Below are 15,364 nucleotides of genomic sequence, written 5' to 3'. Positions count from 1 at the left end.
AATTGGCCTTCCAATGCAATTAGAGCTGCCCCCTGTTATCTTGTGAAGCTCTTCCGTCTGTCCTGCAACATAAAAGCTTGGCTTCGGTCTAATAGCATCAGCAAATTCTAGCACCTAAATGCCTGGGAACAAGAGCTATCTGTCGCTCATCACTCTTTGTCGTTCCCAGACTCTCTTTCTGATTCCTCTATTTAAAGCTTAAAATCCAGATCTGTTGAGCTTTCTCTGCTTTAGCAATTCTGGTGGATCAAGGATGAAATTCGATGGAAGCAGCTGTCAAGAGTGTATTGGCTTACCACTGGTGACGGCAACACCAAATTTTTTTCACTCCTTCGCTTCGCATCGGCATAGGAGGCATGTTATCCCTTCTATCTTCATTGAGGGAGTAACCTATTCTGTCGATAATGTCATCCCCGCGGTTTCTCTCTACTTCAAGGCCCTTTATGTTGTCCAACCCTCCGCCGGTGGCTCTATTGGTCCTCTCCTCGTTCGGACTATTGACCTAGCCCAATCCAGATCACTGCAATCTTCGTTCACTGACGATGAGATCTTTTTGACTATTAAGGACCAGTCAAGTTGGAAACCTCCTCGCTTCGACGGCTTTTCTGAAGACTTCTTTTATATCTTTTGGTCCTACACTAAGAATGATAAAGTTTTTGTGGAGTTACATCACAATTGTCGATTGTCAGTCCACACGCACTTAGCCATTGTTTCTTATCCCTAAGGACGTGGCGTCCTCTGATATCTCGAGATTCCATCCTATTTTAGTTTTTTTTTTTTTTTTTTTTGGGGGGGGGGGGGCTCTATCGTATTATTGCTAAGGTTTTGGCTAACAGGCTCAGAGCCATTGGTTCTCGAATTTTCTTGGATTCTCAAATCGCTTTTATCCCCATTAGGCAGATTCATCACTCCTTCATCCTGGCCTCGAAAGTCCTGCACTCTTTGAATATCAGCGGCCAGCCTTTTTTCTCTCTCAAACTCGAACAATTTTGGACTTGGATTCAACTTAGGGCTTTAATGCTTTATAGTGGAAGCCAAATCTAGTTAAAACCAAACCAAATCAAAACAGGACATATCCAAATCCAATTTTGTGTAAAAAAAAACATATCCAATTAGCTAGTTTAACCTCATTGGTCCAGATTAGGTACTACACTTTCCATCAGCCAGCTTCGACCTTTCAGATAGGAATGCCCTCAGTGGATTTTAAACTGTGGTCATCCCATGTTAGGTGACAAACCACGATCAGCCCTAACCAAGAAGGCAAAGCCCTTGTGAGTTGCAGTTGTGATTAGTTGATGTGTTGATTTTTTAGGCAAAAAAAAAAGTTTAGGGAGAATGAATGGATCCCAACTAGATTTGAGGCATTTTACACTATCTTTTAGATAGTAGACGTTCTGCACAAAGTTGCTAGATAGAAAATTAAAATCTACTTCATAAAAAATATCAATGAGTAGCGGTGGCAAAACCTGACACGACCCGCCAACCCGCCTCTTAGGCAGGTTCGGGTTTGGAAAAAATGAACCTGTTTAATAAATGGGTTGACCCGCCTAACCCATTTATTAAACGGGTCAGGTTCGTGTTAGGGGTATGCCAACCCGCCTAACCCGTTTAATAAACGGGTTAGGCGGGTGGGTCAACCCGCCAACTCGTCTGCCAACCCGCCAACCCTGTTGAGAAACTCTGTTTTGATGTCACACAATATGATACACTGTCTCATTTGATTTTATATGATATGATAATATGTCCTCTTGAAAAATGTTATATTATGACTGAATATGTTTTGCCATAAATCTAACGAGTATTTGATGTAAGGATATCTCACCCAATAAGGATGGAGACTTCCTGTTCAAGTACAAATATGGTGCAATCATACTCCTTGAAGAAAAAGCTTGATGAGTCATGCATTCCTAAAGTTCAAATGAAGAGATCGGCTACCTTAAGATGAAGACTTATTTTCTTCTTTAGAGTCATATGTAACATAACCTTCAGGAACTTGCATATTGCATATTACATACTCATTCATAAACACTATATCATAAAAGTATACGATAGTTTCAAAAAGCTCCTTTTTGAAAACTAATAATTGTACCTTCTTACAACCTTTTATGAAAAAGATATTTTGTGATATAATAATTGTACCTTACACTATATACAAGACAACATGAAAAAGAAATGTAGGAAAAAGACAAAAACATAAAATCGGCTACATAAGAAAAACAAATATAATATGTTTTTTTGAAAAGACTTTAGTTATCTTCTTTAAAGAAATGTTTTTTTATAAGAAGACGACAAAAACATAAATCGGCTACACAAAAGAAAAACAAATAAAATATGTTTTGAAAGAACTCTAGTTACCTTTTTACAAAACCATAGAATATCGACTTACTTGAAGTCATCATTCTCTTTACAAAGCATTAAATACCTCCTGTAACAAATCCTTGTTAATATCCTTCTCAAAGAATGTCGACCTTCTTTTGGTCCTCATTCTCTCTGGAGACTTTGAAAAACACAACATAAAGAAAACACTTGACATGACTATGTACAAATAAATATCTCAAAGCACTCATTGTACTTACACTCATTTAAAGCAAAGAAGTACTAATGTACCTCAAATCATTAATTAGAATAAAGACAAAACTACAACCCAACGTTCAATGTACTATTGTAAGAAATAGACTTTTTACATAAAATATGTATTACCTAAAATATTACAACGACTAGTGTACCCTCTATTCTTCTTTTATGGAAAAAGGCATTCTCGAATTTCTCTAAAAGATATTTTTGAAATGACATAACATTTCACATTTCAAAAAGTTACAATTCCAAAAATGTAACGACTACTTTTTAAAAGCTATATAAACACATTCAAATAAACTATTCAAACAATGGAATGGAATAGACATGTGAGCTTACAACGAGAAAAATTCCTATTCGATATTTGAAAAGAGAGCCTTGAAAAAGAAAGAGAAAAAGAAAAGAAAGAAAAGAGAAAAAGTCAAGTCCAGCTCTTTGACAAAGAGTATCCTCTGAGTGACAAACAGAACATTCTGAGAATCCTTCATTCGTGCATTCATATCATTCTGAAGGTTCTATAGGAAGTATTGTAACTCTGTTATTCACTGTATTCCTTCTTTGTTGAAAGAAGTAGACCTCTGTGAAAGAGGGTGTTGCCCTTCTCTGTTGAGAGAAGAAGACCTCTGTGAAAGAGGGTGTTGTCCTTCTCTGTTGAGAGAAGAAGACCTCTGTGGAAGAGGGTGTGCCCCTTCTCTGTTGAGAGAAGAAGACCTCTGAGGAAGAGGGTGTTGTACTATTTATCCGGTGACTCGGATGTTATAGTGGAAAGCTCAAGTGGTTTGCTTGGGGACTGGATGTAGGTCTGGATACTGACCGAACCAGTATAAATTCTGTGTTTTATGTGTTGTGCCTTATTGCTTAATTATTTTATTTTATCGATCTTTATCATATTTCACTATTCACCCCCCCTCTAGTGGAATTTCATTTGGTATCAGAGCAGGTTTGCTGGTTTCGACGTAACAAGTCTTCCAGCACAAATGGCATCTACTTCCTATGCTCGTGATATTGAAGGTCAACACGCATCTCGTCCACCTTTCTTCAATGGCTCCAACTATGGATACTGGAAGTGCAGAATGGCTATATTTCTCAAATCCATAGATTTTGCTGTATGGAAAATTGTTGAGCATCCATACACATCTCCATCCGCAGACTATAGCTTATGGTCTGATGAAGAAAAGAAAATGGCAAACCTAAATGCAAAGGCTATGAATGCCCTATATTGTGCCATTGATCAAAACGAATTCAATAGAATATCTATATGTGAATCTGCATATGATATTTGGCATTCTTTGGAAGTTATTCATGAAGGAACCAACAAAGTGAACGAAGCCAAAATTTCATCTCTTGTTAGAAAATATGAGTTGTTCAAAATGAACAAAGATGAACCTATCACAGAGATGTTTACCAGATTCACCAACATCACCAACGATCTGAAATCTCTGGGTGTAACATATTCCCAGACTGAAAAGGTGAAGAAAATCTTGAGATCTCTCACAACTGATTGAAAGAAAAAGACTACTGCTATTGAAGAAGCTCAAGATTTATCTAAGCTTACTTTGGACGACTTAATAGGCAATCTTATGGCCTATGAAGTTCACATGAAAGAAAGAAGGGAAGAAGAGCAACCAGTAAAGAAAACTCTAGCTTTTCCAGCCCTATCTGAGAATGAAGACTCAGATAAAGAATCAGAAATTGCGCTACTTACCAAAAAATTCCAGCGCTTCATGAGAAGGAACCGGCTTCCAAATAGGCACAAGGAAAGAAAAGATCCTAAAGAAGATCCCATGTGCTTTCAGTGTAATAAGCCAGGCCACTTAAGACGTGATTGTCCCCTTCTCAAAAGAAAGTCCAAGACTGAGAAACCAAAGAAGAGGTTCTTCAAGAAAAAGGCTCTGCATGCTCAATGGGATGGTTCAGAACCATCCACTAGTGAAGAGTCAAGTGATGATGAAGCCGAAACTGCAAATATGTGCTTCATGGCAAGCGAAAGTTCGGTAAGTGAAATCTCTGATTTTTCCTTTGAAGAACTTCTAGATGCTTTTCAAGAACTATTTGAAGAATCTAGAAAATTGAGTTTCAAAAATAAAGATTTAAAATCTGAAAATCTAAAGTTTTCCCAAGAGAATGAAAAACTCAGTAGTGAAAATTCTGAGTTGAAAAAGGAAAATCTTATGCTTATGTCTGAAATTTCTTCTACTAGCTCCAAAACTAAAAATCTGCAAGTAGAAATTTCAGAGCTAAAAAGTAAAACTGAGAACCTCATGAAAACGGTTTTCAAGTTTACTAAAGGTAAAGAGAACTTGGATAAACTCTTATCCTCTCAGAAGGTCTCTTTTTACAAGAATGGTATTGGCTACTCTCATTTCAAAAAGCCTTCTTGTATGAATCAAAATATCACGTTTGTGAAAAGTTCATCTGAACCAAATAAGGAGTATTATAATGATAATCTTTTTAACTCCTCTAAAGATATAGACAAACCCAAATCCAAATGGATATGGGTTCCAAAGTCTAACAAAAAAGGACCCGATTGGGTACCAAAAAGGAGATTTACTTAATGTTTTGCAGGCTCCAAAGAAGAAGAACAGATGGATACTAGATAGTGGATGTTCAAAGCACATGACAGGACATCCAGACCTTTTTGTTGTTCTTCATCATAAAGAAGGAGGAACCGTCACCTTTGGAGATAACAACAAAGGTTTAATAATTGGTATTGAAAGTATTGGTAACATAGATAAACCTCTTATCAAAGACGTTCTCCTTGTTAAAGGCTTAAAACATAACCTTCTAAGTATTAGTCAAATGTGTGATACAGGTTATAATGTTAGCTTTAATCACAATGCTTGTCTTATAGCAGACACCAATGAAAATATTATCTTAAAAGGTATAAGAAAAAATAATATATATGAACTATACCTAGAAAACATCACAGAACATTGCCTCATAGCTAATAATTACTCTCAACACTTATGGCACATGAGAATGGGTCATGTCAATTCTAAGTACATGTCTAAATTAGCTAAAAATAAGTTAGTACGTGGGTTACCCAAAATTTCTTTTAAAAAGGATTACTTTTGTGATGCATGTCAATTAGGAAAATTATCAAAATCATCTTTCAAATCAAAAAATATCATTTCAAGTAAAAGACCTTTAGAGCTTCTCCACCTGGATCTTTTTGGTCCTTCTAGAGTAGCTAGTCATAATCACAATAAATACGTTTTTGTTATTGTAGATGACTACTCAAGATTTACTTGGGTAATATTTTTGAAAAACAAAAGTGACACGTTTTGTCAATTTGAAATCTTATGTAAAAAATTACAAAACGAAAAATCTTGTTCTATTGTTAAAATCCGTAGTGACCATGGAGGAGAATTTGAAAATGAACTTTTTGAAAATTTTTGTAACTTGCGTGGTATTTCTCATAACTTTGCCTTTCCTAGAGCTGCACCTCAAAATGGTGTAGTAGAAAGAAAGAATAAAACCCTTCAGGAATCTGCCAGGACTATGCTCCAACACAATAATCTTGCTAAATCATTTTGGGTAGAAGCTGTTAATACTGCATGCTACATAACAAATAGAGTTCTCATTAGACCCTTATTAAATAAAACTCCCTATGAACTATTCTATGACAGAACTACAAGAATAGACTATTTCAAAGTCTTTGGATGTAAATGCTTTATCCTAAACACAAAAGATAGCCTGGATAAGTTTGATGCTAAATCTGTTGAAGGCATATTCTTAGGATATTCGAGTCATAGTAAAGCATATAGAGTTTTCAATAAGAGTCATAATACTATTGAAGAATCTATGCATGTTAGTTTTTGTGAATCTATTGATCAATCTGTTCATGAGCAAACTAATGATGATGATGTTGAAAGTACAGATTTATTTTTAGATAACACAGCTAAGTCTAATGAAGATGATCATCAAAGAACATTTGTCGATATCAAAGATCATCCTCAAAAGCATATTTTGGGAGAACTAACAAAGGGGGTTCAAACTAGAGCTCAGCTAGAACGGATTGCAAACATGACATTCATTTCTCAACTTGAAACAAAGAAGATTGATGAAGCCATCATTGATGAGTTCTGGATGCTAGCCATGACTGAAGAACTGAATCAATTCCAAAGAAATGATGTTTGGGATCTTGTTCCTAGACCAAAGGATCATTCAATCATTGGGACAAGATGGATCTTCAGAAACAAGCTAGACGAAACAGGTAATGTTATAAGAAACAAGGCCAGACTAGTAGCTCAAGGATACAACCAGGAGGAAGGTATTGATTTTGATGAAACATTTGCTCCTGTTGCTAGACTTGAATCTATTAGAATGTTGTTAGCATATGTAAGCTATATGGATTTCAAATTATATCAAATGGATGTTAAAAGTGCTTTCTTAAATGGTTTTATAAATGAAGAAGTTTATGTAAAACAACCTCCAGGATTTGAAAATGAACAATACCCAGATCATGTTTTTAAACTCAAACGTGCTTTATATGGTTTAAAACAAGCACCTCGTGCTTGGTATGATAGACTTAAAACCTTTCTATTAAAAACTGGTTTTTCTGTTGGCAAAGCAGATTCTACATTATTTGTTAAAGTAGTGAATAATCATACCCTAATTGTTCAAATATATGTCGACGATATCATCTTTGGATCTTCTAACAGCACTCTTTGTGAAGAATTTTCTAAGTCCATGCAGAAAGAATTTGAAATGAGCATGATGGGAGAACTCACCTACTTTCTTGGACTGCATATTAAGCAAACCAAGGATGGAGTTTTCATCAATCAATCTAAGTATGCTCGTGAACTTCTGAAGAGGTTCAACATGAACTCAACTGCTTCAAAATCTACTCCTATGAGCACTACTACTGTTTTGGACAAAGATGAAGATGGTAAGTCTGTTGATACAAAGGTATACTGAGGTATGATAGGATCACTTCTTTATTTAACTGCTAGCTGTCCAGATATTATGTTCAGTGTTTGCTTGTGTGCTAGATTTCAGTCAAATCCAAAAGAATCACATCTTAAAGCTGTAAAAAGAATAATGAGATATTTAAAAGACATAGTTGATTTTGGATTATTCTATTCAAAATCCTCTACATTTGATCTAATCTCATACAGCGATGCTGACTTTGCTGGAAGTAAATCTGACAGAAAAAGCATAAGTGGAACATGTCATATGCTAGGGCACTCACTAGTATCATGGTTCAGTAAGAAACAAAACTGTGTATCCTTATCAACTACTGAAGCCGAATACATTGCTGCTAGCCTAGCCTGTACACAAGTCATCTGGATGAAACAAACTTTGAAAGATTTTGGTTTAAAATTCGAAAATACAACTATTTTATGTGATAACACAAGTGCTATAAACCTTTCCAAAAATCCTATTTTACATTCTCGAACTAAACACATTCAAATTAGACATCACTTTCTAAGAGAACAAGTCTTAAATAATATAATTAAACTAGAATTTATACCCACAGATAAACAACTAGCAGACATCTTTACTAAACCTTTAAAAAATGAAGATTTTATAAGAATAAGAAGAGAACTAGGTATATGTAAATTGAATGATATATAAAACTAAAGTATTGAGTTCACTCGAGTTCATAATATTTACTAAATTCATCTTAATAAGGATAATAAAAGAACTTTAAAAATTTAATAATCGTGTCTTCCTTTTACAATTTTTTATTTTTACAAAAGAATCATTTCTAAGGGTCTCGAATACCACAAATTGCCTTAAAAGTTGAAACTTCATTCTACCTCTTGTCACAACATCTTTCACATCACTTTCATAATTATTGTTTCTCATAACTTGACTTTCTCTTTACTATATAGTTACTTTAGTTACTTTTCTCTCTCACACACATACGATTTGAATCTCCATTCATAACTTTGACTTCTTCACTATTTTCCTAAAGAAACTATGAACTCCTTCAATCGAATTCCTCCAAAAACCTTGTTCATCAAACCAAAACTTCTATGAATAACAACACATTCTTTATGTCTTTCATTTTGTCACCTTTCAAGTACACATTAATAATCACACTTTGTCCTATCCTCCTCCACGCATACCCATGAGTACTACCTTCTTTAAATATAAGTAATTATGACACTCTTTCATATCACTCATCTCATAACATCCTTTCATCACCTTTTGTCCTCTTGTGAAAACCCCTCATACGAATAACAATCTTCTACACTTCAACCCATGCATTATATTTTAATAACACCCACTTGTTTCTTGTTTTAGTAGGCCATCATTTCTCACTTTTTTTCTCTCTCTCTCTCTCTTCACGAGTTTCTCTTTGTTTCTCTCAAAACAACTTTATGTCTAATCAAAATATCTTCTTCTTTCCATCATCATCACTCCTCTCTCTCACGATAGGCTAGCCGATCTTCAACAGAATAGTATATTCCTCATATTCAAATGATATATCTCTTTTTTTTCTATCAATATACTTCTCAAAAAACTTGGGTCCAAAAATTTGATTATTTATCCATCAATCTTTTTGTTGCTACATTTCACGTAAATTTTTACTATATCATCTACTATATCATAGTCTATGTACAATCAATTATCGTCTTTAGCAATTATGACCTTTTTCATATTGTATATCTTAAATCAAGATTCATTAAAAACTTGTCCTCAAGAAAAACTTCATCTTATGTCACTCACACATCTCTATTTGTCTTATTCCAAACACATTCTTCACGAATACTCTCCATAAAGTAGAAACATCTTATAAAAGGATATTTGTTTTTATTAGGCCATTATTTCACCTCATCTCTCGAAAATCTTTAAAAAACCATAGAAAAATTCACTCTTTTGACTTTATCACACATCAAGTCACTCCATACATGACACAAACTCACAATTCGATAAAAATCTCACATGATAATTCTTTCTTATATAAAAGAATAATTCAAAACCATGTCCTCCTTGACTTCTTCTCAAATATAATACACTATCCTCCAAACTTGATTTGATTTGTCATTCACAAGCCTCTTAACTTACTTCTCACGGATTTCCTTATTTGACTAAATTCTAAAAATCACTCACTTCCAATGTCATTCAAAACCTATGAAAATTATTTTCATTCTTCTATTTAATGGATTGGTTCATCCCATACCAATTTCACTCGTATCTATCAATTCTCCTACAAACTATTACCCACTTCAAACTCGCTCTCCTTAGTCCTTTTTTTCTTACAAACTCTTGCAATGGCCTCTTCCTCCTCCAACAATGTGATTACCGCAGCAGATCTAAGGTATCCAGACTTGTTTCACACTTACAACTTACTATGCTCTCGCCCCATTCATGAAGGTAAATTGGTTAACTTTGACGACTTCATGCTCTTTGACTTAGACACCTATCTTCCCGAACTCAAACCCCTACTAGGATCTTCACCCCAAGCTGTCGTTTATCCCGAACTAGTTCGACTGTTTTATACCAACTTCTCTACTTATCATGAACAAACCTCAATCACCAGCAAAGTCCGAGGAAAGCTGATGTTTTTCGATGCTTCTGACCTAGGTAGAATTCTAAACCTACCTTCCACCGGTACCGACCTTAACACCATAGTACCAATCGAACGATCGGTACTTCGAAAAATACTTCTCTGCACCAACTTCCGTGGCACATGAGGAATCTTCAACCTCATGCTCAACTACTTGCCCAGATTCTTCTCCACAACATCTATCCCAAGCTTCCCCGCCAGGGATTAGTTCCTCGAAAAATCTCTCTTCTTATCTACGCAATCTTTTCTTCTCTTCCGATAAACTGGTCATCCATTCTTTTCGACCTTTTTATTCGGTACCAAAAATTCGAGCCTCTTCTTTTTGGGTGTTTCATAACTCCCATTCTCAAATACTTCAAAGTACCCCTTCACAACGAAGTCATCCTCCGTCCCTCTCAAGTCCTCGATGGTACCACCTTCAATCTAAGGTCCCTGCACATGCCCGGCTCTGATGAAGCAGATCCAACGTCCTCCTTCAATTACTTTTCTGCTATGATGGATATCGAGCACTCTCAGGATCGTATCCTTCGTAATCAAGCCCTGTTGCAGCAGACTCGCAAGCGGAATCGTGCCGACCGAACACATTCGCCTCCTCCACTTTCGAGATAAACTCATTTTTTTTGTCTGTAATAACTTTTAAGTACTTTTTATTTTTTGGTCTGGAATAACTCTCTTACTCTGATCCCTTCCTTTTTGTCCATGACAAAGGGGGAGAAAACCTGTCTCCATTATTGGAGAAATACTCTCTTTAAAAAAAAAATTAACATTTTATCATATTATTATTTCTATGCATAATGTCTTTTTGACAGGGGGAGCATATTTTGTCATCATCAAAAAGGGGGAGAATGTTGAGAAACTCTGTTTTGATGTCACACAATATGATACACTGTCTCATTTGATTTTATATGATATGATAATATGTCCTCTTGAAAAATGTTATATTATGACTGAATATGTTTTGCCATAAATCTAAAGAGTATTTGATGTAAGGATATCTCACCCAATAAGGATGGAGACTTCCTGTTCAAGTACAAATATGGTGCAATCATACTCCTTGAAGAAAAAGCTTGATGAGTCATGCATTCCTAAAGCTCAAATGAAGAGATCGGCTACCTCAAGATGAAGACTTCTTTTCTTCTTTAGAGTCATATGTAACAGAACCTTCAGGAACTTGCATATTGCATATTACATACTCATTCATAAACACTATATCATAAAAGTATACGATAGTTTCAAAAAGCTCCTTTTTGAAAACTAATAATTGTACCTTCTTACAACCTTTTATGAAAAAAATATTTTGTCATATAATAATTATACCTTACACTATATACAAGACAACATGAAAAAGAAATGTAGGAAAAAGACAAAAATATAAAATCGGCTACATAAGAAAAACAAATATAATATGTTTTTTTGAAAAGACTTTAGTTATCTTCTTTAAAGAAATGTTTTTTTATAAGAAGACGACAAAAACATAAATCGGCTACACAAAAGAAAAACAAATAAAATATGTTTTGAAAGAACTCTAGTTACCTTTTTACAAAACCATAGAATATCGACTTACTTGAAGTCATCATTCTCTTTACAAAGCATTAAATACCTCCTGTAACAAATCCTTGTTAATATCCTTCTCAAAGAATGTCGACCTTCTTTTGGTCCTCATTCTCTCTGGAGACTTTGAAAAACACAACATAAAGAAAACACTTGACATGACTATGTACAAATAAATATCTCAAAGCACTCATTGTACTTACACTCATTTAAAGCAAAGAAGTACTAATGTACCTCAAATCATTAATTAGAATAAAGACAAAACTACAACCCAACGTTCAATGTACTATTGTAAGAAATAGACTTTTTACATAAAATATGTATTACCTAAAATATTACAACGACTAGTGTACCCTCTATTCTTCTTTTATGGAAAAAGGCATTCTCGAATTTCTCTAAAAGATATTTTTGAAATGACATAACATTTCACATTTCAAAAAGTTACAATTCCAAAAATGTAACGACTACTTTTTAAAAGCTATATAAACACATTCAAATAAACTATTCAAACAATGGAATGGAATAGACATGTGAGCTTACAACGAGAAAAATTCCTATTCGATATTTGAAAAGAGAGCCTTGAAAAAGAAAGAGAAAAAGAAAAGAAAGAAAAGAGAAAAAGTCAAGTCCAGCTCTTTGACAAAGAGTATCCTCTGAGTGACAAACAGAACATTCTGAGAATCTTTCATTCGTGCATTCATATCATTCTGAAGGTTCTATAGGAAGTATTGTAACTCTGTTATTCACTGTATTCCTTCTTTGTTGAAAGAAGTAGACCTCTGTGAAAGAGGGTGTTGCCCTTCTCTGTTGAGAGAAGAAGACCTCTGTGAAAGAGGGTGTTGTCCTTCTCTGTTGAGAGAAGAAGACCTCTGTGGAAGAGGGTGTGCCCCTTCTCTGTTGAGAGAAGAAGACCTCTGAGAAAGAGGGTGTTGTACTATTTATCCGGTGACTCGGATGTTATAGTGGAAAGCTCAAGTGGTTTGCTTGGGGACTGGATGTAGGTTTGGATACTGACCGAACCAGCATAAATTCTGTGTTTTATGTGTTGTGCCTTATTGCTTAATTATTTTATTTTATCGATCTTTATCATATTTCACTATTCACCCCCCCCCCCTCTAGTGGAATTTCAAACCCGACCCATCAACCCGCCAACCTGACCCGCAAACTTGAGAACCCGTTTACCCGACCCAACCCATTTATTAAATGGGTTGGCGGGTCGTGTCGGGTTACCCGTTTATTAAACGTGTCGGGTTCGTGTTTGCCACAGCCGACCCGTTTAATAAACGGGTCGGGTTTGGGTTGAGGTATGCTGACACGCCATGCCGCCAACCCAACCCGATTGCCACCCCTATCAATGAGTGAAGATGTCCATTTACATAGCATAATATAAGGTTAATCTAACTTTAAATCCTTTATATTAACATTAGCAGCATTTTCCTTACAAGCGGTCGTGTGTGTGTGTGTATATATATATATATATATATATATATATATATATATATATATATATATATATATATATATATATATATAAAGAGATAAGGTGGTAGCTGTTTTTCCTCGTGTATTATTTAAATCTAATCATATAGATGTGTTCGACACGGTTTATTTGCTAGAAAACGATATTTGGGTCATATTTTTTTTATAAAAATCATCTTTTAAGCCTTGAATATTTAGAAAAATCTTAGACCATCGATTTTTTAAACCTTATAAAAACCAAGAGTCCATTCTTATAAAATCAAGCAGGTAGAATGCATCTTTGTGGTCAGATTTAAGGAAAACATGAAAAACCCTTGGAAAGCCCGGTTAGCTAGGAAAGTGGTTAGCAGCGGCGACCTTCTCTCTCTCTCTCTCTCTCTCTCTCTCTCTCTCTCTCTCTCTCTCTCTCTATATATATATATATATATATATATATATATATATATTAGAAAATCACTTTCACCATTCTACTAAGAATTACAAAAATACCTTTGGTTACTTTTTAAATTTATGCTTGATTTTTTTTCTTTCAAAAAAAAATACTTGTATACCCTTAAAAATAAACATATATTTTAAAAGTAGCATCACCTTTTAGGTGTTCTGATTCTTTTATCCAGTTGAATGCTGCGGAAGTTAATATAAAGAGTTTAAAGCTAGATTAACCCTATATTACAAATGATAAAAAAGATTGCAATCGCTTTCTTAAAAGTGTTTATTCAAAAGTTCCTACTATATATCCTACTAGATAAAAGGACGCACCTCTTTCACAAAACACCTTATGAATTTAAATGGATAACTACACGTTGATAATCATGAGCTTAAAATGAAACAGTTGTGATCCTCAATTATCAAACTCAAAGGTCAAGGTCAAGGATCATGATTATCTCAAAACAATTAGTTGTTTTATAAACATTTAAAAATATTTTACAAAATAAAATAATCATTTTACAAATTGTATAAAGATCTTTTGAAATTTATTACATGCAACAGTTATTTGTTTTCCCCTTTAATAACATTAGGACAGAGTAGGATAGCAACATTGTGTGCAAAATTCCCCACGGACATGACCCTTTTCATGAAATGTAACTAAGGAAATCTAAAACTCTCAAATCCATTTGCATTTAATGGGAAAAAGGAAAAAGATCAGTATCTTCCTGTGATTATTGGACTTCTATCTTCAATTTAATAGCTTTAAATGCTTCTATTTTTGACATTTCATTCGTGGTGGCAGTTTGGCAGATAAGAAAAGCAATGTCAATATATGTGTACTTTTGGTCATCTATGTTGGATGACAGGATCTTGGATCTTGAAGTTTGAACTGTTACAGTGAGCAGTTTTTCTTCATGAGATGTGGTCCTTCCAAGATACCTTGGCAGGAGTTCATGTGACTCCTCTTTGTAAGCTGACATGGACATATTAAGGGGCTATGTCACAATGATTTGTGGACTCAAGGACCCGGGATTCGGATTCAAATAGAAAGTTCAAAAAAAATTCAAAAAATGGGACACAAGGATACAGAACTTTTAAAAAAATTTAATCAATAAAATTTTTTTGGATATTTTAATATTAAAAACAGCTTTTTATTGAAATAAAATTAAAACATAATAAAATATTAAAATAATGCTGTACCTGTCAGTATCTAAGTCAGCGTGTCACTAGGGACATGCAGCCAAAATGGTGTGCCCCTAACATAGATTAAGGGTGTGGGTAATCCAACTAACTTAATGATCTATAAAGTTTCGACCTTTTCTACTTATACAAATGTTAAGAGATCATGAACTTGGTCACGTTCATACATGCTCTTCCTCCACACATGAACCTAGAAGTCTAAGGGTAAGTTAGGTTCGATCACATGAGATTCACTTCCTCATACACTTTATAAAGTGAATCTCATTTGCTTTCAAAAGCAACCAAACCTAAAAAGTACCCTCATGAGAATGAATCTCATTTGTCTTTGCGAATGAGAATCGTTTTAAAAAGTGAATATCATTTGTGTGAGAACTCGAATCTCAAGAGACCTCATGAGATTCAAGTTCTCATGAGATTTAGAAAGTGAATGGCATTTGCGCAGCACCCCACAAGCAACCAAATGTACATGTGTTGTTTCATTGTTTTTAGAAAATACTGGCTACCCTGAGTTGTACCATATCCTCTAGTAGAAAACACTCATTCCATCACATTTTTTTTGTGGATCTTGTCCTACAGACATTATTTATATGGTTTGTTTAGTGAAAAGCA

This window comes from Nuphar pumila, chromosome 2 (assembly GCF_984573655.1).
Source record: "Nuphar pumila chromosome 2, dmNupPumi1.hap1.1, whole genome shotgun sequence".
Classification (NCBI taxonomy): Eukaryota; Viridiplantae; Streptophyta; class Magnoliopsida; order Nymphaeales; family Nymphaeaceae; genus Nuphar; species Nuphar pumila.
The sequence above is the reverse complement of the archived record's forward strand: the minus strand, read 5'-3'. Positions refer to the sequence as shown.